Here is a 23194-nt window from a genome sequence, read left to right as displayed (position 1 = left end):
GTGCACTGGATACAGCAAAGGCTATGGGCCCCGACAACATCCCAGCTGTAGTGCTGAAGACTTGTGCTCCAGAACTAGCTGCGCCTCTAGCTAAACTGTTCCAGTACAGCTACAACACCGACATCTACCCGACAATATGGAAAACTGTCCAGGTATGTCCTGTCCACAAAAAGCAGGACAAATCCAATCCGGCCAATTATCGCCCCATCAGTCAACTCTCAATCATCAGCAAAGTAATGGAAGGTGTCGTCGACAGTGCTATCAAGCGGCACTTACTCACCAATAACCTGCTCACCGATGCTCAGTTTGGGTTCTGCCAGGACCACTCGGCTCCAGACCTCATTACAGCTGTGGTCCAAACATGGACAAAAGAGCTGAATTCCAGATGTGAGGTGAGAGTGACATCAAGGCAGCATTTGACCGAGTGTGGCATCAAGGAGCCTCAGTAAAATTGAAGTCAATGGGAATCAGGGGGAAAAATCCCCAGTGGCTGGAGTCATACCTGGCACAAAGGAAGATGATAGTGGTTTTTGGAGGCCAATCAGCTCAGCCCCAAGACATTGCTGCAGGAGTTCCTCAGGGCAGTGCCCTAGGCCCAACCATCTTCAGCTGCTTCATCAATGACCTTCCCTCCATCATAAGATCAGAAATGGGGATGTTCGCTGATGATTGCACAGTGTTCAGTTCCATTCGCAGCCCCTCAGATAATGAAGCAGTCCCTGCCTGCATGCAGCAAGACCTGGACAACATCCAGGCTTGGGCTCATAAGTGGCAAGTAAAGTTCACGCCAGACAAGTGCCAGGCAATGACAATCTCCAACAAGAGAGAGTCTAACCACCTCCCCTTGACATTCAACGGCATTACCATCACCGAATCCTCCACCATCAACATCCTGGGCGTCATCATTGACCAGAAACTTAACTGGACCAGTCACATAAATACCGTGGCTACAAGAGCAGGTCAGAGGCTGGGTATTCTGCGGCAAGTGACTCACCTCCTGATTCCCCAAAGCCTTTCCACCATTTACAAGGCACAAGTCAGGAGTCTGATGGAATACTCTCCACTTGCCTGGATGAGTGCATCTCCAACAACACTCAAGAAGCTCGACACATCCTGGACAAAGCAGCCAGCTTGATTGGCAACCCATCCACCACCCTAAACATTTACTCCCTTCGCTACCAACCCGCCATGGCTGCAGCGTGCACCATCCACAGGATGCACTGCAGCAACTCGCCAAGGCTTCTTCAATAGCACCTTCCAAACCAGCAACCTCTACCACCCAGAAGAACAAGAGCAGCAGACGCATGGGAACACCACCACCTGCACGTTCCCCTCCAAGTCACACACCATCCCGACTTGGAAATATATCGCCGTTCCTTCATCGTCGCTGGGTCAAAATCCTGGAACTCCCTACCTAACAGCACTGTGGGAGAACCTTCACCACACAGACTGCAGCGGTTCAAGAAGGCAGCTCACCACCACCTTCTCAAGGGCAATTAGGGATGGGCAATAAATGCTGGCCTCGCCAGTGACGTCCACATCCCATGAATGAATAAAAAAGTATATATATATGTCGACCAATATTACAAGAAGTCATATTTCTCATTCTTGGCAGAAGACCAAAGCTCACTATCCTTTTGTAGCAAACAAATAGCAAACAGAAAAATAAATGGAATTGTAACAACTTCCAATTCTGCTAATTCATCCTATGTAATTCCAGTAGTACCTGTAGTTGATTTCCCCTGCTTTTGTCTTGCAGCCACCAAGTACCACTATTTGCTTTGTGCCTGTTCACCTGTTTGCAAGCTAGGCTAGATTCTCCGTTCCACTCAAGCACCATTAACAATTGATGACATGTGGTGCTGATATGCAGAACAATTTTAAGAAATTACTGGCTAGAGTTACCAAAGGACATCTGTGCAAGAGCTACAAGTACTCAATCATATGCTTGCAACCTGCAGAAGCGGCTAAAACGTTTGAAGTGATACCTACTGCAAGATGATCAGGAGCAGCTATTAGCATAGCTGCCTCTGTTTTATTCTATTTTGGAACTTAATCTCAACTCATGTCATAAAAATGCTTTGTGCCAGAAATCTGCAATGTTATGGAAGCAGCCTTTAACATTCAAAGATTATGCCATCATGTCCCAAATTGCTTGGTAGAAAGCAGGCCACCACAATTCCACTATGGTTTCCTGTTTCCCACACATCAGAAAATATGCTCCGAACATGGTCTCAGAAGCCTGTACAGCAGACCTAAGCAGGACATTCACTGCTAGGAATGTGTTTTTTTTTCTGCTAACCTTCAAAGATTTTTTTCCAATATAATCTTCTGTTTTTCATTAAAAGGACTATTTAAATAGCTTAACAGACCATGGTACAGATTTGTAGAATTACTGTTAGGAAAAGCTCTGTGCTAAATGTAGAAATAAATAAAAGTTATGTCTCTTTTGTAATATCAGTAGAAAGCTCTGCACCTGTGCAATGCTACTTGAATACAACAGCTGGCACTTGAAACCTACACATATGGATTTCAAAAGAAACTTCCTTATTTGTCGCTTAGCTGGGCTCATTTTGTATACTCTGCATGCAGCAGTTACTGGGTCAGGCATCACAGGTGCATATTGCAGAGAAGAAATAAGCAGCTGTAGTGGAGCTGTCCAGAATTTCCATCTAACACCCAGGGGTATCTCCACAGCTGTAGTAATCATCCAAGTTCAGGTCCAGGAAGAACAATACAGGTTATTTTTTTTTTTAAAAAGCACATAAAGCCAAGACATGGAGATGATGAATAAGATTAGCTGGCCAAATAAACGATGTCTCATTTGCCTGCAGTCCTTTTTTTAGTACAGACCTTGTAAGCCTAAAGGCATATTGGCACTATATTTGAACGCAGTATATGGTAGTGCCAACCGCAAGGCATTGGTTTTTCAACCGAGATCCGCAGACCATCTTAAATGGTCCCTCGGGTCAGATTGCTGGCCATCTATCATCCGATTTCTGAATCTCTCTGTTTGTTAATATGTAAGTACATTATTCCGGTTGCTATATGCCAATAGATAGCTTCTTGCCAACCAAAGTATTAAGGGATATGGGCCAAAGGCAGGTATATGGAGTTAGATCACAGATCAGCCATGATCCTATCAAATGGCAGAGAGGGCTCGAGGGGCTGAATGGCCGACTCCTGTTCCTATGTTCCTAATGCACATTTTCTGCAATAATTGCAATATTTTGCTTTTGGCTACCACTGCCTTTTGAAATAAAGGACAGGCAAAACCGTGAGTTTATGTTAATGTATGTATAGGATCCCCCACACACTGAAAACTTCGAGAACCACTGCTTCATGGCATTTTTCAGTTTAACTGTTTTCGCCATCCCTCGTAAGTATTAAAATAGGAGGAAAGCCTGTACATTAAACTTAATTGTGATTCCTTTCACAATATCTCAGACAAAAAGTTCTTCATAATTTTTTCGACAAATACACTTCATTAGCTTGTGCTAAGACGGTCACCATAAACACAAGGGAATTCCACAGTCACGCCAAATCGGATACCTTATTTGAGAACTATGAAACGCTTTCTGCTATGTAATACTGTATTATGCACCAGCAGAGGAAATTAGGTATGTGCTAATAAAATCAAGCAAAATCAAAGGGGATCCAATCCAGAGAACTAAAATAGAACTCCGTGCTCAAGTAACTAGTTCTTTGAAGTAGCTAAAATAAAATTACAATCAAACAAAAAGTACAGTTTGCCAATTCTGTTTAAATCCTTTCATATTTTGACTAGAAATGCCTTTTAAAAATCAATCAACAAAATTAGCATTGCAAATTGAAATGTGCAACTTATTTGTACACAGCAAGACCATGTATATTAGAATTGGATGCTGCAAACTCTTACTTCCAGGTAAAAGATGACAACACAACTATTTCATAACAACATAAGAAATAAGAGGAGTAGGTTACACGGTCCCTAGAGCCTGCTCGGCCATTCAATCAGATCATGGCTGATCATTAACCTCAACTCAACTTTCCTGCCCGATCCCCATATCCCGTGATTCCCCCTGGAGTCCAAAAATCTATCTATCTCAGCCTTAATATTCTTTTAGATGATGCCACACAAATTGTCAGGTAGAAGTAACACTGCATTGTCATACTCTAAATTATTAATACAATATATAATCTAGTTCTTACAAAATTGCTTTCCAGAATTTAGTTTATGCTCTAACACAACTGGCCAATATCAATAAAGTAGTGCCTTGAAGTTTTTTTCCAATAAATACCACTGTGGTCTACATAGAAAACAGTCTGCATCATATTATAGATCAAACCAGTCCTTTTTAAAAAAATGTAATATAAAATAAGACCTTTGTTGAATCTCAAATAATGATAGTGTGTAATTTACAAAAGTATTAAACATTTCAGTATTTTACTTTGCAAAATCATATTGGGTGCAACAATACCATGTGTGTTGTCGATGCCCCTTTGTCAGACGGTCTGGCAAAGGGTCACTGACCTGACCTGCTGAGTATTTCCAGCATTTTCTGTTTTTATATCAGATTTCCAGCATCCGCAGTATTTTGCTATTGATTAAATAAATCTGATTTGGAATTTAAAAATGAGGAAATAGGGAAAGCTAACCATTCAAGATCACCACTTAGCAAGTCAACCTAATAGCAAGAATAGTGTTCATGGAAATATCTGTGAACCAGCACATCTCTCCTTGCTATTAAACAAAGGGTGCATTGAAAGAGGGCAGAGAAAAGAGAATTAGAAATACAAATTATATGAAATGAACTGAAGGATCCTTAGCTCAAAGCATATAGAGAGTGCGACAGCCAAACGGTTTCCGACAGAGAAGTATCTAAAATGCTCACTGCCATTGTACTATGTGTGAATGAAAGCATGCACCAATATCAAAAGCTTTAATTAAACAGTCACAATATTAATATACTATACACAATCACAATGAGAAATCTCCCACAATTCCAAGTATACAAGATAACCGAGATCATTACTTAATGAAGTCTACGAATAAGAAGCAAAAGCAAAATACTGCAGAAGCTGGAAATCTGAAATAAAAACAGAAAATGCTGGAAATACTCAGCAAGTCAGGCAGCATCTGTGGAGAAAGGAAACAGAGCTAACGTTTCAGGTCAATGATCCTTCATCAGAACTGGAAGAAGTCGAAGATTCAACAGTTCTTAAGCAAGTACAGTGCCGGGGCGGGGGGAAGGGGAAGGGAGGAAAGAACAGAAGGGAAGGTCTGTGATAGGGTGGATGGCAGCAGTGATTAAATGACAAAAGGGATGATGGTGCAAGGCAAGGAGGGTGGTAATGGGACAAGTAAAGAAACAAAAGATGGGTCTGGAGGAGCTGTAAATGGCAACATCAGAACCATTACCAGCACTTGCTGTCTGAAAAAAATGGGAGCAGTGATTATGTTCTGAAGTTATTGAAATCAATGTTGAGTCCAGAAGGTTGTAAAGTGCCTAATCGAAAGATGAGGTGCTGTTCCTCGAGCTTCCGTTGAGCTTCATTGGAACAGTGTAAGAGGCCGAGGACAGAGAGGTCAGAGTGGGAGTGGGACGGGGAATTAAAATGGCAAGCGACTGGCAGGTCAGGATCATGCTTGCGGACTGAGCGGAGGTGTTCAGCAAAGCGATCATGCAATCTGCGTTTGATCTCCCCAATGTAGAGGAGACCGCATTGTGAGCAGCAAATTATCATATACTAAATTGAAAGTACAAGTAAATCACTATTTTCCACCCCACCAGCCTCCACATTCAACATATCATCTTCCGTCATCTCCAGCGCGATGCCACCACCAAACACATCTTTCCCCTCCCCTCCCCTTTCAGCATTCCAAAGGGACTGCTCCCTCCACCACATCCTGATCCACTCTTCCATTACCGCTAACACCCGCTCTCCTCCCCATGGCACCTTCCCATGCCAGCGCAGGAGATGCAACACCTGCCCTTTCAACTCCTCCTTTCCCACCATCCAGGGCCCTAAACCCTTCTTCCAGGTGAAACTTCGATTTACTCGTACTTCTTTCAACTGTATTTGCTGCTCACGATGCGGTCTCCTCTACATTAGGGAGACCAAACGAAGATTGCGTGATCGCTTTGCTGAACACCTCCGCTCAGACCCTGACCTGCCAGTCGCTTGCCATTTTAATTCCCCGTTGCACTCCTAATCTGACCTCTCTGTCCTCGGCCTCTTACACAGTTCCAATGAAGCTCAAGGAACAGCACCTCACCTTTCGATTAGGCACTTTACAACCTTCTGGACTCAACACTGATTTCAATAACTTCAGATCATAACCACTGCTCCCATTTTCTCAGACAAGTGCTGGTAATGGTTCTGATGTTGCCATTTACAGCTCCTCTAGACCCATCTTTTGTTTCTTTACTTGTCCCATTACCACCCTCCTTGCCTTGCACCATTATCCCTTTTGTCATTTAATCACTGCTGCCCTCCACCCAATAGAGACCTTCCCTTTTGTTCTTTCCTCCCCTCCCCTTCATGCTCCCCCCTTTCCCTGGCTCTGTACGCGCTTAAAAACTATTTAATCTTCGACTTCTTCCAGTTCTGACGAAGGGTCATCAGCCTGAAGCGTTAACTCTATTTCTTTCTCCACAGATGCTGCCTGACTTGCTGAGTATTTCCAGCATTCTCTGTTTTCTTCAAATAAGAAATAGCACAGTAGACACAAAATCTGTCAGGGCCGGAAAAAAAGTACTAATCGATCTCTCCTTACAAACAGATTTCCAACTCTCAAGTCAAATTCCAAAACAATTACAAACAATCTTTGCCCTTTATACGAAGATACAAAAACAAAGGACAGAAAAAGACCAGCTGGTCCACAAGCTGCATTATACGATCATACTTTGTAACGCACACACCAAAACGATGGAGAAGGCTCGGAGCCGCCTCGGAGCCATATGGCCTACTCCTACTTCTTATGTTCTAAAAACCCCCTCTTCCCCTTCTCCCCACCAACCAGCCATGCGATCCACCAGGAGAGGCAAACAAAAAGAGGGAAAAAACCTTAGGCCAATTTAGGAAAAAGCTCTGGGAAATTCCTCTCCACTCCCATAGTGTTTCTTGTTTTGTATTTAATTGTCCTGGCAACAGATCACAACACTTTATTTGCTTTTGTAATAGCCTTGAAGTATGTTCATGGACTTGAAATAATTCATATACAAATAACCAGGTCCTTATCCCGTTCAGCAATCCTAAGAATGCAATTTGGCATGGTACATACTCGCTTGACATTGCCCATACCCAAGTGCTTAACGGTGCATTTATCTATATTAAGAGACATCTGTCAGACATGAGCCCATTCGCTCATCGCATCTACATCTACCTGCAATCTGTTTTTCTCATTCTTCGATTATTACACCCGAAAACATCTTTGTATCATCCGTGAACTTGTCGACAGTTCCCCCAATGCTTTCATCCAGATCAGGACTCCAGCAGTGACTGGTCCTCACTAGCAATAATAACGACCTTCTGCCCATGAGAATGCAAGCAGTTCTTCATCAAACCCAAAATCTGCCCGCTAATTCCACAAGACTCAATCTTATGTAGTAGCCTTTAGTGTGGCACCTTGTCAAATACTTTTTGAAAATCAAATGTAAGGAGTCTTACAACACCAGGTTACAGTCCAACAGCTTTATTTGAAATCACAAGCTTTCGGAGCTTTCCTCCTTCGTCAGGTCACCTGACGAAGGAGGAAAGCTCCGAAAGCTTGTGATTTCAAATAAAGCTGTTGGACTGTAACCTGGTGTTGTAAGACTCCTTACATTTGTCCACCCCAGTCCATCACCGGCATCTCCACATTTTGAAAATCAAGATACACAGCTGACATCCACCAGCCTAGTAAAATTTAAACAGGTTGGTGATACAGGACTTTCTTTTCCAGAAGCCATGTTGAGATTTTCTAATACCTCGGGGTCAAGGAGGTATTAGAAAATCATTAGATACACTGTATCTCTAATGATCCCTTCCAGCAACTTGCACATAACTGAAGTCAAACTAATAGGTTGTAATTTCCCAGTTCTGACTTACAGGTATTTCCATCTTTAAATATAGGCACCACATGGAACTCTTTCCAGTCCATGAGACAATCTCAGGCCCCAGCTCGATATTAAATATATGAGCAAGGAGTTCATCGAGCACAGCCTCCATGTCTTTGAGCTGCATGACATGAAAGCTGTTAGGGCCAGCTGCCCAATCTGTTCTGAGGTCCCTTATTCCAGCCAGGACTGTAACCGCATCCACTTGGACACTTTCAATTTTAGCATCAGTATATTATTGGTAACTCAGCATCATCTTCTGTCACGGATACTGACACAAAGTACCCATTTAAAACCTCTGCCATATACTGGGAGTCCATCCAAATCTGCCCAGAGGAATCCTTCAATTTCCCTATTCTGTCCTTAACTGCCCTCTGACTCCTAACCTAGCTGAAAAAGACCTTGCTATTACGACCACAGCTGCCCCCCTAGTGTCCTTTTGGCTGTTCTGTTGGAAGCTTAATGAATTCTGTGCCCTTCTGTATCATTTAATTTTTCCTTCTACTTCATAATTTTAAACTTTTCCTATCCTTCTCATATAATTCCTCTATCGGACTGATCATCAAAGGCCCGTACATACCCAAAACATATGCAGGTACTTGCATCACAGGTAGACTGATTTTCTCTCCCTCCCTAAATATGATAACAACAAGTAGGGCAATTCCACCACCCCCACTTCCCCAAACATCTGAATTCCTAACCTACTGCCTCCCCCTGACGACTCAGCCAAGATTGGGAACTCATTATATGGCAAACATCAGCCACAAACTCACCATGTACCTCTTGATGAACTACCGACCAGCAAGCTTGTTCAAAGTGAGGTATTTTGGTGCTGAAGAATGGAACATCAAGCAGTCACAGGGCAGATATGACACATCCAAAGTGAAGCTTCTTCTATCTGCTCCAACAATGTGCCTTTAATCTAGAAAAATGTCCCCAAGTGTACCAGGCTGGTATTTATATTGCTCACATTAAAAGTATTCTTGGCCTTTCTAAGCGAGAATTTAAACATTGTTTTTGGTCATAGACCAATTCCCACTTGGAATTTTGCTCCAGCCTACTCCTACTCAATCTATGTATACTCAAAGATATATCCCATTGCTGAATATATTCCAGGTTTTGGGCTGATTCCCAAGCTGCAAGGGCAGTATGATAGCCCAAGTTGCCACCAATCCTGAAATTGAATATCTTCATTCCACCAAAGCACACTACTAAAAGAAAATTATATTTCTGTAATGACACCATTTATATTTGCACCATGTAATACTGTTGAGCAGCATCTTTAAAGGGAGGGTGGACTATTTGTTTTAAATATCTATATGCAAGATAGATGCACATGATCTGGAATGGACTGCCTCATTGGATAGCTGGATGAAAGAAAATGGATTGAAGGGATATGGGAACACGGTGGATAAATGTGATTAGAATCTTTTGCTCGTGTGGAGGCTACACACAGATATGGGCTGGTTGGGCCAAATGGCCTGTTTCTGTATTGTAACTTCTATGTACTTATGCACCCAAAGCAGTTGGCCCAGCAACATAAGTGTTTATTTAATGGCACAGTCTGTGCACGAGATAGACATGCTTAACGCAAGTAGTGAACTTTAGCAGAGCAAGAATTCAAAAACCAATCTATTTTCTTTCATTTCTTTTTAATCATTATTATTCAGAGGAAAGGTTCCCATCTTATCTGCACTATTCATTAGTATATAATGAGAGTACCACATTTTATTATTAATATAAAGTGACATTTTAAAAATCCTTCAGGTTTTGGTACACAGTATTAATTACAGTCAGTGGTTGGGACAGTGTCATTCCCCACCCCAATAAAATTCTTGATGCTGATCATGGAATGAAAGGAGCAATATAAAGACGTAAATGTTAAGCAGTCCGCCCTCCCTACCCACACACAACGAGCTGGGAATTCATTCAAATGTTACCCTGCACTTCCAAGCAAGCAGGTATAGAATAGCAAGGCAGAGGCTAAAAGTAGATTGCCTGCTCACCATCTCTGCTAAGAAGTAATGTGTACTTGTAGGTAGGCCTAAAAATTAACATGGTGGGGGGTCAGGGATGCAGGGGAGGAAGAAAGAAGAAAGTAATTTTGCACTTAAGTGCAAGAATGCATTATCATCATTTTGATTCATCCAACTTATTAAGCCGTTTCAAATCCAAGATTCTGGTGGTCAAACTGGCATTTACATAGGTTTTCCAGTTTCTGTTGTTTCATAAGGATCGGAATGTTACAAATCTAACAATAAAGGTGGTCTGCCAGAGATTACTGAAGTTAAACTGAAATAAAAGTTACTTAAACAAAGGCTAACAAATTACAACTATAATTGCTACAGTCTTAAAATGCAAGTGTCACCCTGAAAATGACAGTTATTTTGTATATTATTCCAACACTGAACAGGTTTCATACACTAAAACAAAAGCAAAGTACTGCGGGGGCCAGAATTCAGGTTTCATACACTGTTGCCTTCTTCCATAAAGTACTATCTTCATCACTTCAAAAATGTGGATCACTAAATTTCAATTTACAGTTAACTGGAACAGGCTCCCAACAAAAACCTGTCTGGCCGTGCCAATTAACTGCTTCAGAGGTGAGCTGGATAAATAGCTGGTTAGGATCGGAGGTTACAGGCATAGCTATAAAGTGTGATGATTACATTTTTCACAGGACATGTTGGATACCCCGGCTCCTGTACTGCTGCTTCAGACTGGGGAGGGGAATAGTTTTTTTTGTCTGTGGAAAGTAGTGGACCAGAATTGAATAGTGAAGACAGAAAAATATGCTGGAGTTTCTGCTTGATTATCGAAGGGGGGAGGGGGAGAGGGTCAGGAACTACTTCTTGAGAAAAGGAATTGGTTCTGAAAAAGTTAGTAGAACTCAAGGTTCATAACTCACCAGGTGCTGATGAGAACATTTTTTTCAATCCTCCTTAAATATGTATATTGTGCTGTGGGACTTGACAACAGCCAACATAACACATTTGTTCAAGATGAGAGAGAGAAAGATTAGACTGATAACTATTGACCAGTTATTCTAATGTCAGTTGTGGGCAAACACTTTGGGGCAATTTTAACGTAACTTATGGTTAGGGTATGTGTTCAAGATAACTTTCTTGACCAGTATGTTTCTGGCCCAAAGACGAAGGAGGCATTGCTGGACTTGGTTCTAGGGAATGCGGCAGGCCAAGTGGATCAAGTGTCAGTGGGGGAGCACTTAGGCAGCAGCAATCATAGTATCATAAGGTTTCGAATAGCTCTGGACCACTCTAAAGTAAAAATACTCAATTGGAGGGGGGCTAATTTCAACCTCTCTGGCCCAGAAAAGGAACAATTTAAATTGTGGAGTCTCATTCCTACAGGTAGTAAATTGTTGTTAGAGATTTTTAAAATTTTAAATTTTTTTCTTACTTTTCCTTTGTTTCGTTTTTCTCTCTCTTAATCCACTCTTTTTATTTCTCTTTCTGTAACTTTTTCGACTCTAATTCATCCTATTTCCATCTCCAACATTCCTGTTTCTGTTTCAATTTTTAAATCTCATCGGTTAAGCAGATAGACTGCTGGTCCCGTCGTTCACCAAGGTCCCAGATTCCCCATTGCCGTCATTATCAGCTCACACTTCCAGCAACTTACAGGACAAAAAATTTTCGAGCTGAAGGGTGGGGGAAAAGCCCTGCTTCAGCAAAATATGGACCATTATTCACATTTTGAAAACAAAATCTTGATCTTATTGGCTATATGCTGCCGAGGCTGATACTCCAGTGCAGTAGTACTGAGGGAGTGCTGCACTGTTGGAGGTGACGTCTTTCAGATGCGACATTAAACCGAGATCCTGTCAGCCCTCTCGGGTGGACATAAGAGTTCCCATGGCATTATTTCGAAGAAAAGCAGGGGAGATCTCCTGGCCAATATTTATCCCTCAACCTAAAAACAGAATATCTGGTCATTATCTCATTGCTGTTTGTGGGACCTTGCTGTGCACAAATTGGCTGCTGCGTTTCCTACATTGCAACAGTGACAACACTTCAAAAGTACTTCACTGGCTTTAAAGCGTTTGGGACAGCCTGAGGTCGTGAAATGCACTACAGAAATGCTAGTCCTTTCCTTTCATTCAACTACTTAAAGAAAAAGATCATTACTTACACATGACAAGATGAGACCTAAATGTTTCATTGCAGTTCAGGAAAGTTTGTTTGCAATGCAGCAACTCACAGTATAATTACGTGGTGAAAAAAAATGTTTTATAAGCAATGTAGCATTCCGTTAAAAAAAAATTCATGTTGAATATGCAAATTTATGCCACATTTCTGAATCAATCAAGTAGTCAAGTAATTTCAGGAAGGGTGATCATAGGATGTGCTTGGGGACGAAGTCCTTATGAGAACTAAGTGAAATGCTTCCATATGTTTTATAAAGTATTCTATTCCCTCTAAAAGCAATCATTCACATGCACTTGCTGGCAATATTCCAGAGAATCCATATGGACATTGCATCCCTTACGGCACCATATTAGTCATAGGACTGCTATGTCACAGCTCATACAGAAAATAATATAAAAGGCTTTGCATTCTATGTCCGATGCCTTGCTTTACTTTTTTGTCCACCACCTGACAGCGTCTTGTAATGGGACAGAACTGGGAATGCTTCACCAAAAAACCTTTCACATAAAAATTTGAAATGGTTTCCAGACCAGTCACATTAAATTTAGTTGCATTCTTTGTACTGAAAAGCACTTAGACTATATTCTTCTTTCTTTTGCTCTGCAATAAACACTTAAATCTTATGAGTATCACGGTTCATTAGCAAGTATCAAAATATGCCATTTCTATCAAGTTACATCTGCAAACCATATATTTGGTAAGTTTTGATCTCAGCAATTATATAATATAACTGAAAAATACACATTTTTAAAATTTCACTCCATTACATTGAATTAAATGAAAGATAACAATTCAATGCAATAATAATATGGAGCAATACAGTTTTATAAGTTTATTCACACACTTGTATCTAAGTTGAAATTATACTTTTGCAACTTACTTCACAAAAATATAACGTTTTCAATAGATCAACAAAAACTCTTACAGCGGCACTTCATTGTTGCTAATATTTTTCTACCATTGTTCAATTAGGCAGGTGATCCAGTGGTGGACAGCAATTGTGCACTAACTAATTGTGCCATGGTGTGGCAAGATACAAGATCTCATTTGCAAATTCCCATCTCAGTTGCTGATCTTAACAGTGGCACCTCAGGAAAATAACAGGTAAACAGAGTGCCTCCTTAAAAAAAGGAAGAGGTCAGTTTAACACACCAGAACCCCATGTATGCAACAGCCAGTTCAGTAATGATACTGGCAAAGGCTTGTTACAGGACACCTCCCCAGCCAATTGAGGAATGGTACAGGGCATGCGAGAGATTAAAGAGGGAGAGAAAATAACATCTAAAATTATACTGATTCAAAATCTACTATTTTAGAATTGTACTGTCTGACAACATTCAACCAAAGTTTGAAAGATAGGCAAGCAATAGAAACACAGGAAGTAGGCCATTCAGCCCCTCAAGCCTGTTCCGCCATTCAATTAGATCATGCATCCATTTACCTGCCTTGGTTCCATAACCCTTAATACCCTTGCCTAACAAAAATCTATCAATCTCAGTTTTGAAATTTTCAAGTGACCCCCAGCCTCAACAGCTTTTTCGGGAAAGAGTGTTCCAAATTTCCAAGACCCTTTGTGTGAAGAAGTGCTTCCTGACATCACCCCTGAACAGCCTAGCTCTAATTTTAAGATTATGCCCCCTTGTCCTGGACTCTCCCCACCAGAGGGTATCTACCTTATCAATTCCTTTAATCATCTTAAACACAACATAATTTACTATACTGGACTGTTCCAGGTCCTAGGTCCTTGCTGTTAGATGCCATGAAAACACTTCAAGAAACCCCCAATCAATTCATTAGATGTCGAATATGAAGTGAAACAGTAAATTCTGCTGCAGAACATCAACTGCAGCACAGCAAATGTCCCTTATTCGATTCTCTGTTACACAATTATGCCCGTTATGGCTCCCATATAAAACTATCATTTATGATGCACTTTGCAACTTTAGAAAACAACTGTGTCACTGGCAGACAGGTTACCTGCATACAGAGATCTAAAATCGATAACCAGAAGATTAATAATATTTTCAAATCCTGTTTGCTTTACAAAACATTAAAGAATTAAATTCCCGTTTTACTGAAATCTACTAATTTTTTTGTAAATCTAATGCACTTAGAAATTGCCTTCTCACAAAAAAAAACTTTAAAATCATGCAAAACCTACATTAAATAAGTTCTGTCTTCAGTTTACTAATTAATCAAAAGCATAACTATCACTCAACAAGCGAATCTTTGGTACATTTCAGCAGCTTTCCCACACATTTAGCTGTAAATCTGTCCCCATTTTCTTACAGCATCAAAACTGAAAACTGAACACGGTGGTGCATTGATAGCCAGAGATCTTCAGATTCCCAAACAAACCCACTGCTAATAGGAACAAACCTGTGCACCCCAAATGGTAAAATCGTAGATTCCTAGAATTATATCAGGGGCGAAGAAATATATTATACTAAGAAATTTAAAATTAACCTTGGGCTTAGTCACTGGAGCAGAAAAGATTAAGGGGGGAATGCAATAGAAGTGCTAAATAATTATAGGAGTTTTAGAAAATAAATAGTGAAACATTATTTCCATTTGTCAGTGTTTCAACAACAAGGGGCACAAAGTCAGGATTAGAACTAAATATATAAAGTTTTTTTTCATAAAAGGGCTATTCGAATATGAAACGTTTCACCACACGTGGCTATTGGAGCAGAGTCAATCACAACATTTGACAAGAATTGAACAGAAGATTTGGTGGGGAGGAGTTAGTAACAATAAAGGCACAATAGACAAAACAGCTCCTCCTGTACTGAAATCTCTATGATTCAATGGCAACTCTTAATCTTTGCCACAGGCAGCATCCAGTGGGCATCAGCACCCCAGGAAATCCATTCCCCAAGAGCTTTGGGTGCCGCCAATACACTCTTGCCATCAGTGGCAAGTCTTTAAAGTAAATAGGGTTTTAAACAGCAAATATTTTGACACTGTGAATAAAATAAAATTGTAAAGGCCAGAACATTGAACACTAAAGGATTAGCTTCAGTTTTTAAATCATAGCAACAGCCAAAGATATATTTTTCCACAAAAAATTATGTTTCTCTTAAATTACAACCTGTAGCAATTTAACGTTAAATACTGAAAGACAAAGGCACAATAAGAACAAGGCTGCTTTATATAAAAAAAATTATGTGCTACTGTTCATACTTAATTCCACAATTTCTCCATTGGATTTTTTTTTTAAAAAAGAGTCCTGTATATTACATAGAATGTACAGCACAGAAACAGGCCATTCGGCCCAACAGGTCCGTGCCGGTGTTTATGTTCCACGCAAGCCTCCTCCCTCCCTACTTCATCTAACCCTATCAGCAAATCCTTCTATTCTTTTCTCCCTTATGTGTTTCTCTAGCTTCCCCTTAAATGCATCTATGCTCGTTGCCTCAACTACTCCTTGTGATAGCGAGTTCCACATTCTAACCACCCTCTGGGTAAAGAAGTTTCTCCTGAATTCCCAATTGGGTTTATTGGTGATTATCTTATATTTATGGCCCCTAGTTCTGATCTCCCCCACAAGTGGAAACATTTTCTCTATGTCTACCCTATCAAACCCTTTCATAATCTTAAAGGCCTCTATCAGGTCACCCCTCAGTCTTCTCTTTTCTAGAGAAAAAAAAGAGTCCCAGCCTGCTCAATCTTTCATGATAGGTATAACCTCTCAGTTCTGGTATCATCCTAGTAAATCTTTTTTGCACCTTCTCCGGTGCCTCTATATCCTTCCGATAATTTGGAGACCAGAACTATGCACAGTACTCCAAGTGTTGTCCAACCAAAGTTCTATACAAGTTTAACATAACATCTCTGCTTTTCAATTCTATCCCTCTTGAAATGAACCCCAGTGCTTGGTTTGCTTTTTTATGGCCTTATTAACCTGCGTCGCTACTTTTAGTGATTTGTGTATCTGTACCCCCAGATCCCTCTGCTCCTAATTAATGTTGGAAGAATTACAGACGATAATTTAATCAAGGCATGGTGATAAGATCAGAACAGAACCACAACACTGAATTATAATCTTCATTTTTCTGTAACATATATATAGGCTTATGAAAAAACTGCATTTCTTGAAACACAAAGCTGTACCCATTGTAGACATGATTTGAAGCATTATGGAATGATACATTAGTGTATTGATGTAATAATAATCAAATTTGGAAGCCATGTACATTTGAGTGAATAGCACAATCGTACAACACATCTTTGCAGCAAAATAAAACTTACAGTACATAACAGCGTAAAAGCCAACTCTTTAATCTTGAAATTAAAAAAAAAGCCCTGATGATTGGATCACATTTAGGTTTTAAATCTTATACCATCATGCAGTCCAACACAAGATCACAAAGCTGTATAAAATTAAATGCAGTTCACGAATTACAAATCAGATTGCAAGTGTTTTACAGGATTTGAATTTTCTTCCCGAGATACAAGTTTTTCATGTCCTTGCTAACAAGCAGCAACAAAAGTTATTCTGCACGCTGTCACACAAAGGGTAGTGGAAATCTGGAACTGTCTCCCCTAAAAGGCTGTTATATAGAATGTACAGCACAGAAGCAGGCCATTCGACCCTATCGGTCCACGTCTCTGTTTATGCTCCACACGAGCCTCCTCCCTTCCTCCCTATTTCAAACCTAACCCTAATCAGCTGTGGATGCTGGGGGTCAATTGAAATTTTCAAGACTGATTTGTTGGATTTTTGTTAGGTAAGGGATATGGAGTGAAGGTGGGTAAATGGAGTTGAGATACATATCAACCATGATTTAATTGAATGGTGGAATAGGCTTGAGGGCTTAATGACCCTCTCCTGTTCCTAAGATTCACATATCACAATTTTCTTCCATTTCTAATTTGTCATTCACAAAAGCAGGGAGCCTGTCAGTACGTTTTGTGCACCAGGCAAAATGCTCTGGAATTCCCTCCCTAAACCTCTCCGCCTCTAAGACATTCCTTAAAATCTACCTCTTTGACCAAGCTTGTCCTAATATCTCCTTACGTGGCTCGGTGTCAAATCTTGTTTGTTAACACTCCTGTGAAGCACCTTGGGACATTTTACTATGTTAAAGGCGCTATATAAATGCAAGTTGATGTTGTATAGATTTTTGAATTAATTGCATTTACTATTTTCTTGAATCTTGTTACACGTAGTTCCAAGCTCTATATTTGGTCCAGTTACCCAACTAATGATGACATCTAACAGGTCACTTAAGAAAATTAAACAGAAGCTGGCAAAATAACTTCTAGACTAACAGAACCTTTGTACTACTACCTGCTACAGTACTAACGCTGGTATGAAAGACCACAAGCAAAATGATAAATTGCAGTAGTTTTACAAAAATAAAATTTGAGAACTCAAATATGTTTTAAAATACCTACAACCTGGCCATTAGTGTTGAATCATCCACCATAGTCTGCTTAGATCTGAATTTAGCATAGACTTTTTAAAAAGTAAAATTCTATTAGGAGAGGCAGAAACCCTCATCACATTTAAAAGGTACTTGGATATGCACTTGAAGTTCAATAACCTACAAGGCTATGGACCAAGTGCTGGAAAGTGGGATTAGGCTGCGTAGCTCTATTTCGACCAGCATAGACATGATGGGCCGAGTGGCCTCCTTCTGTGCCAAAAAAATTTCTATGTTTCTATTCTCCTCCTCCATTTATGTTACTTTTTCCCCCACTCCTTTACTCAACAAATGTAAAGAATCTTACAACACCAGGTTATAGTCCAACAATTTTATTTGAAAATCACAAGCTTTCGGAGATTATCTCCTTCGTCAGGTGAGTGTGGGACTCCTTGAACGTTTCGCATTTATAGTCAGAGAACAATACATGGTGATTACAGATAATCTTTCCAACTGCCCGTTGTCAAGGCAATCAAAGTGTTCAGACAGAGAGGTGTTACCTACAGGACCACCGAATATACAAACGGCCAGAACACAAGACAGAGAGAGAGAGGGAGAAACATCCGAAAGGAAGAGAAAGACAGAGAATTACCCGTTGTATTAAAAACAGATAACTTTTATTCGCTGGTGGGGTTATGTGTAGCGTGCTTTACTCAACAAAGCACTCCACAGCATTCAACAAATTAAAGAGCAGGCAGATATCTGGCAGATTCTCATGCCTACCAATAACTCTTTTTGACCATCCATTAGGATGTGCTTGGATTGGCTGTTGTTTTTAAAATAAACTTAGGTGAAAGGTCAAGGTTCATAGAGCAAGATTGTAACAAGCTTAAAATGAGTAGGAAAGATAATGAGACAAATCAAGGGGTGGTACTTAAGGAACAATTATTTCAATTTGAAAGGAAGTATATTTTATCTCTCCACCACCCCCTCTATAATGGGCCGCATCAATGATCTATGCATCATCCAGGTCCAGCAGATGTGTGAGGACTGCATGGAGAATTATTATCACACCACTCTGTGGTACCTCGTGCCTTCAGCTCTTTAGGCCCTGAGCTCTGGAATTCCCTCCCTCAACCTCTCCGCCTTTCTACCTCTCTCTCCTCCTTTAAGACGCTCGTTAAAACCTACCTCTTTGACCAAGCTTTTGGTCACCTGTCCTAATATCTCATGTGGCTCAGTGTCAAATTTTGTTTGATAATGCTCCTGTGAAGCGCATTGGATCGTTTTACTACATTAAAGGCACAATATAAATGCACGTTGCTGTTGTTTAGCAGCAACCACGCACAGATTTTCTTTTAGTAATCATGGAAGAGGAAATTCAGTTGGGAAAGATAGGGGGTATTTTTAAGGCATAAATAGCACAAAGCCTGTTTGAGGATGATAGGAGGTCATGACTGTCCATAAAGTTATGAAAATTTTGAAATAGACAGGTGAGATTTTGTATTTTGTCCCTGCAGCTGCCCATCAGTATGTCCTCCTACCTCCCATCAACAATCTAATTTTTATCTTCTTTTATCAAGACATAAACCACCTCGCCAACCTGCTGTCTAGACTACTTTTGATCTCTTACAGACTTGAACTTAGTCAGTACAGGGACTAATGCCCATATCTTCTCTGCCCAAATCATTTGGCCAGAAAAACTGGAAAGATCCATTACGTGGAAGGAGGGAGAAGAGATTAGGAAGTTAAGGAGAGTAAAGTTGGCACTATTGCCCTTTCAGGATTTTAAGACACACTTTTGGACAGTCAATTTTGTTTTCACCACATCTACTCATCTCTTGCCTCTGATTTTTTTTTTAAATGAATACCTTTTCTGCCCAATAGATTCTTGATCCTTGGAAAGCGAGCAGAGTCAGCAAAATTACGTGGCCTCATTTTCCTGCTTTCAGGAATTAAAAAAGTTCCACAAATCTTATGTGACTTACCAAAGACTAAGTGAGTAAAACTGGAAAACTTAAAAAATAAATCTTCATTTAAATGAACAAACAGCAGCAAGGTCAGCAAGGACAAAGGTAATAGACGAGCTGGATAGAAGGCAGGCAGCAGAGTTTTAGATGAACTGTAGTTTATGCAGGGTGGAGGATGGGAAGCCACTCAGGAGAGTATTGGAATAGTCAAACCTGAAGACGGCAAAAGCACGGACGAGGGTTCCAGTGACAGATGGACTTACGGCAGGCAAATACGCAAGCTTTCTGCTTGCACCCAGTAGCACTTTTCTGCTTCATTTTTCCCCCCCTGAGGTGTGAATGATGGCAGACCTATTTCCCAATTATTTCCAAATTAAACAGGAGGCATTTTCACCTGTAATTCACTCAATGACACCTCTCAACCAATATTCTAATAAACAGCAAATTGAAGACATGTGGCTTTAAGCAAAAAATGCCTGCTGCTGCAAGCTAATGAAGTAATAAAAAAAAAGACTTTGAGCACCTGCCAAAACCCGCCAATACTCTCCAATTAAATCGTATGAAATGTCTTTTTGGCAAATTCTGAAAAGACTCATTATACTACAGAATTCTTGGTCATCTTTGAAAGAATAGGAGGCTCATTTCACAAAACAAAGCAATAAAATAAAACCAGGTGTATATAAATCTAAAACTATACATATAAATGTTATAAAAATTAAATCTCATGCATCAAAATATGCTACTGGAAATTTAAGTTGATCCTCATTTTCAATATTCTATTGTAAATAGCCACAGTAGCTTATATTCATACAAAGCGCGTACAGTGACACACGGCACAAGAGTAAAGAATTTGTCCCCAACTGGATATTTGTAATAAAGCAGTAAGTGGTATTTACTGAAAAACAGACATTGTTAACTAAATTACAGTTTTAGCCATATTTAAATACTCCTATTTACATCCATTAACATTAGGCTGAATTTTCTATAAATTAGATTTGAGAAATTTCCAAACAAAATATTAGGTCATCCAAATACTCTTGACATCATGTCTGCTTGAACTCAACGTATAACATGAACATACTACATAAAAAGATTTCTTGCAATATCTTCAGGTTATATCCAACACACTGTGATGTTATACTTGAACACAATATACATGATTATTACCCACATGAACATTGTCTTTTTGACACAGATTCAAAGCTCATTTCAAGCACACTTGACCAGACACTAGTTTCACTTAAAGCGAAACCATTATGATTACAGCATATGCGTCACCTTCTAAGTGATGGCTCATTAAAGTATGGATTTGGGTCAATGGTTAATAACTCCGAGTCTTCAATGTCTAACAAAATAAATGCCAGTATCTCTAAATAACTTGCTAGTTAAAATGTGCACCAGCCAAAAGAGCAATAAGCCATGTTCCAGGTGTCATGGCCAAAGTTTTAAACTCTTTTGTTCAGCATATTCATTCAATAGAAAATAAATCAGGTCTTGTCACACCTAGTGTTCACTCACTTCACCTTCAGAGAGACTGAAGAAATATACGTGCAAAAGATACAGATATCCAGTTCAGATCACAAAGGGGTTGTATTGTTACACACCGGTTACACTATCATACATGTGGATATACAGCAGTGAGAGTCAACTCCCATGAAGGTCATCAAAAAGTGAGTTTGCAGGTGCAGCAGGTGATCAAGAAGGCCAATGGAATGTTGGCTTTTATTGCTAGGGGGATAGAATATAAAAACAGGGAGGTATTGCTGCAGTTATATAAGGTATTGGTGAGACCGCAACTGGAATATTGCATACAGTTTTGGTCTCCATACTTAAGAAAAGACATACTTGCTCTCGAGGTAGTACAAAGAAGGTTCACTCGGTTAATCCCGGGGATGAGGGGGTGGACATATGAGGAGAGGTTGAGTAGATTGGGACTCTACTCATTGGAGTTCAGAAGAATGAGAGGCGATCTTATTGAAACATATAAGATTGTGAAGGGGCTTGATCGGGTGGATGCGGTAAGGATGTTCCCAAGGATGGGTGAAACTAGAACTAGGGGGCATAATCTTAGAATAAGGGGCTGCTCTTTCAAAACTGAGATGAGGAGAAACTTCTTCACTCAGAGGGTAGTAGGTCTGTGGAATTTGCTGCCCCAGGAAGCTGTGGAAGCTACATCACTAGATAAATTTAAAACAGAAATAGACAGTTTCCTAGAAGTAAAGGGAATTAGGGGTTACGGGGAGCGGGCAGGAAATTGGACATGAATTTAGATTTGAGGTTAGGATCAAATCAGCCATGATCTTATTGAATGGCGGAGCAGGCTCGAGGGGCCGATTGGCCAACTCCTGCTCCTATTTCTTATGTTCTTATGTTCTTATGAAGGTGCTCGGACTACTTGCAGAATAACTTGCACTACTCAACCCGAGATGGTATCTACAGCCAATCCGAATTCATAATAACGAGGCTTCCTTTGATGCCGTAATTACTAATGAGATTTAAAATGCTCGCTTCAATTGTTTCTCATTACATTCCTACTAATATCTACCCTTTTTAAAAAAAAACAAGCACATGGAACACTGCAGTTACACTTTCCAATGAGTTACAGTATTTGAAAATATTTGTCTTCTTACACTGGCTTGCATTTGGAGTTGCTTCAAAGAACAATGTCTGGGATTTTCTGTAATTGTAGTTTGAAGGTTATTGTAATATTGGTGAGCGTAATGTGCCAGGTACTGATGGGAACAGTTTGAAGGCTGCTCGGAATAACGTGCATGTGACTTTGGTGCAATACCATCAAAAATGTAAGTTGAAAATCTAGTCGCATGCCCTGGAGAGCACCAACAAATGGAAGGACCTAAAATTCAACTACAATGTTTTGTGATAAACAATTTCATTTTTGAGCAATATGCTCTCTATATTAATGTGGTGGTGACTTTTATCCCTCTTGGACTGCTTTAATTATGACTCATAGAATTAAAACAATGACATGTTTCTAAAGAGTTGGAAAGTACCATCTTCTCAGGGGAAATCCACCAGGCGCAGTTGGGGAAAATCTACTGTTCCGTAAAGTAATTTTGTTTTTTCCAGCTAGAACTTATTATTCCATAACTGAAGTGTCCTACATAAATGTCATATAAATTTTGTGGTTGTGGTATTTAACAGAAAATTGGAACACTTTAGAAAAAAAACTGTTGATTTTGAAAAACTATTTGTAAGTAGGGATTAATAGACTCCCAACCTTTAAACAAAAACTTGAACAATCACAATCCCACTAACCTATCCTCACGCTTCTTTTCTCCCACCCAAAGAACCTTGGACTCCTCATGCAGCCTTCTACAGCACAGGGGACATGAGTATTCCAGATCATAACAGCTCTCCATTATCATCAAGTTTCTCAGTTATTGCTGAAGCAGGAGCCATTCTTACACGTCACTTTTCCCTATCCTAGGTCTGAAATAAACCAACATAACAGTGACTGTCCAAAGAACTCACAAAATTAATCATAATCACGGCACATGATTCTGAACGTAGCAGCATTCAAATCACCAGTATCTGTCTGCCAAGTGACCTTTACTAAAAGGCTTATAAGATCACATCATAAACTA

At 40.0% G+C, this 23194-nt stretch overlaps 1 protein-coding gene across 3 annotated transcripts in view; it reads right to left on the bottom strand.

Moving 5' to 3' along the window:
* LOC137310136 (intermembrane lipid transfer protein VPS13B-like) overlaps positions 1-23194 on the bottom strand; it is an 875231-nt gene that overhangs the window by 608422 nt on the left and 243615 nt on the right. The gene's annotated exons all lie outside the window — the stretch shown is intronic.

This window comes from Heptranchias perlo, chromosome 3 (assembly GCF_035084215.1).
Source record: "Heptranchias perlo isolate sHepPer1 chromosome 3, sHepPer1.hap1, whole genome shotgun sequence".
In the NCBI taxonomy this organism is placed as follows: domain Eukaryota; kingdom Metazoa; phylum Chordata; class Chondrichthyes; order Hexanchiformes; family Hexanchidae; genus Heptranchias; species Heptranchias perlo.
This window is presented reverse-complemented; position numbering and strand designations above follow the sequence as displayed.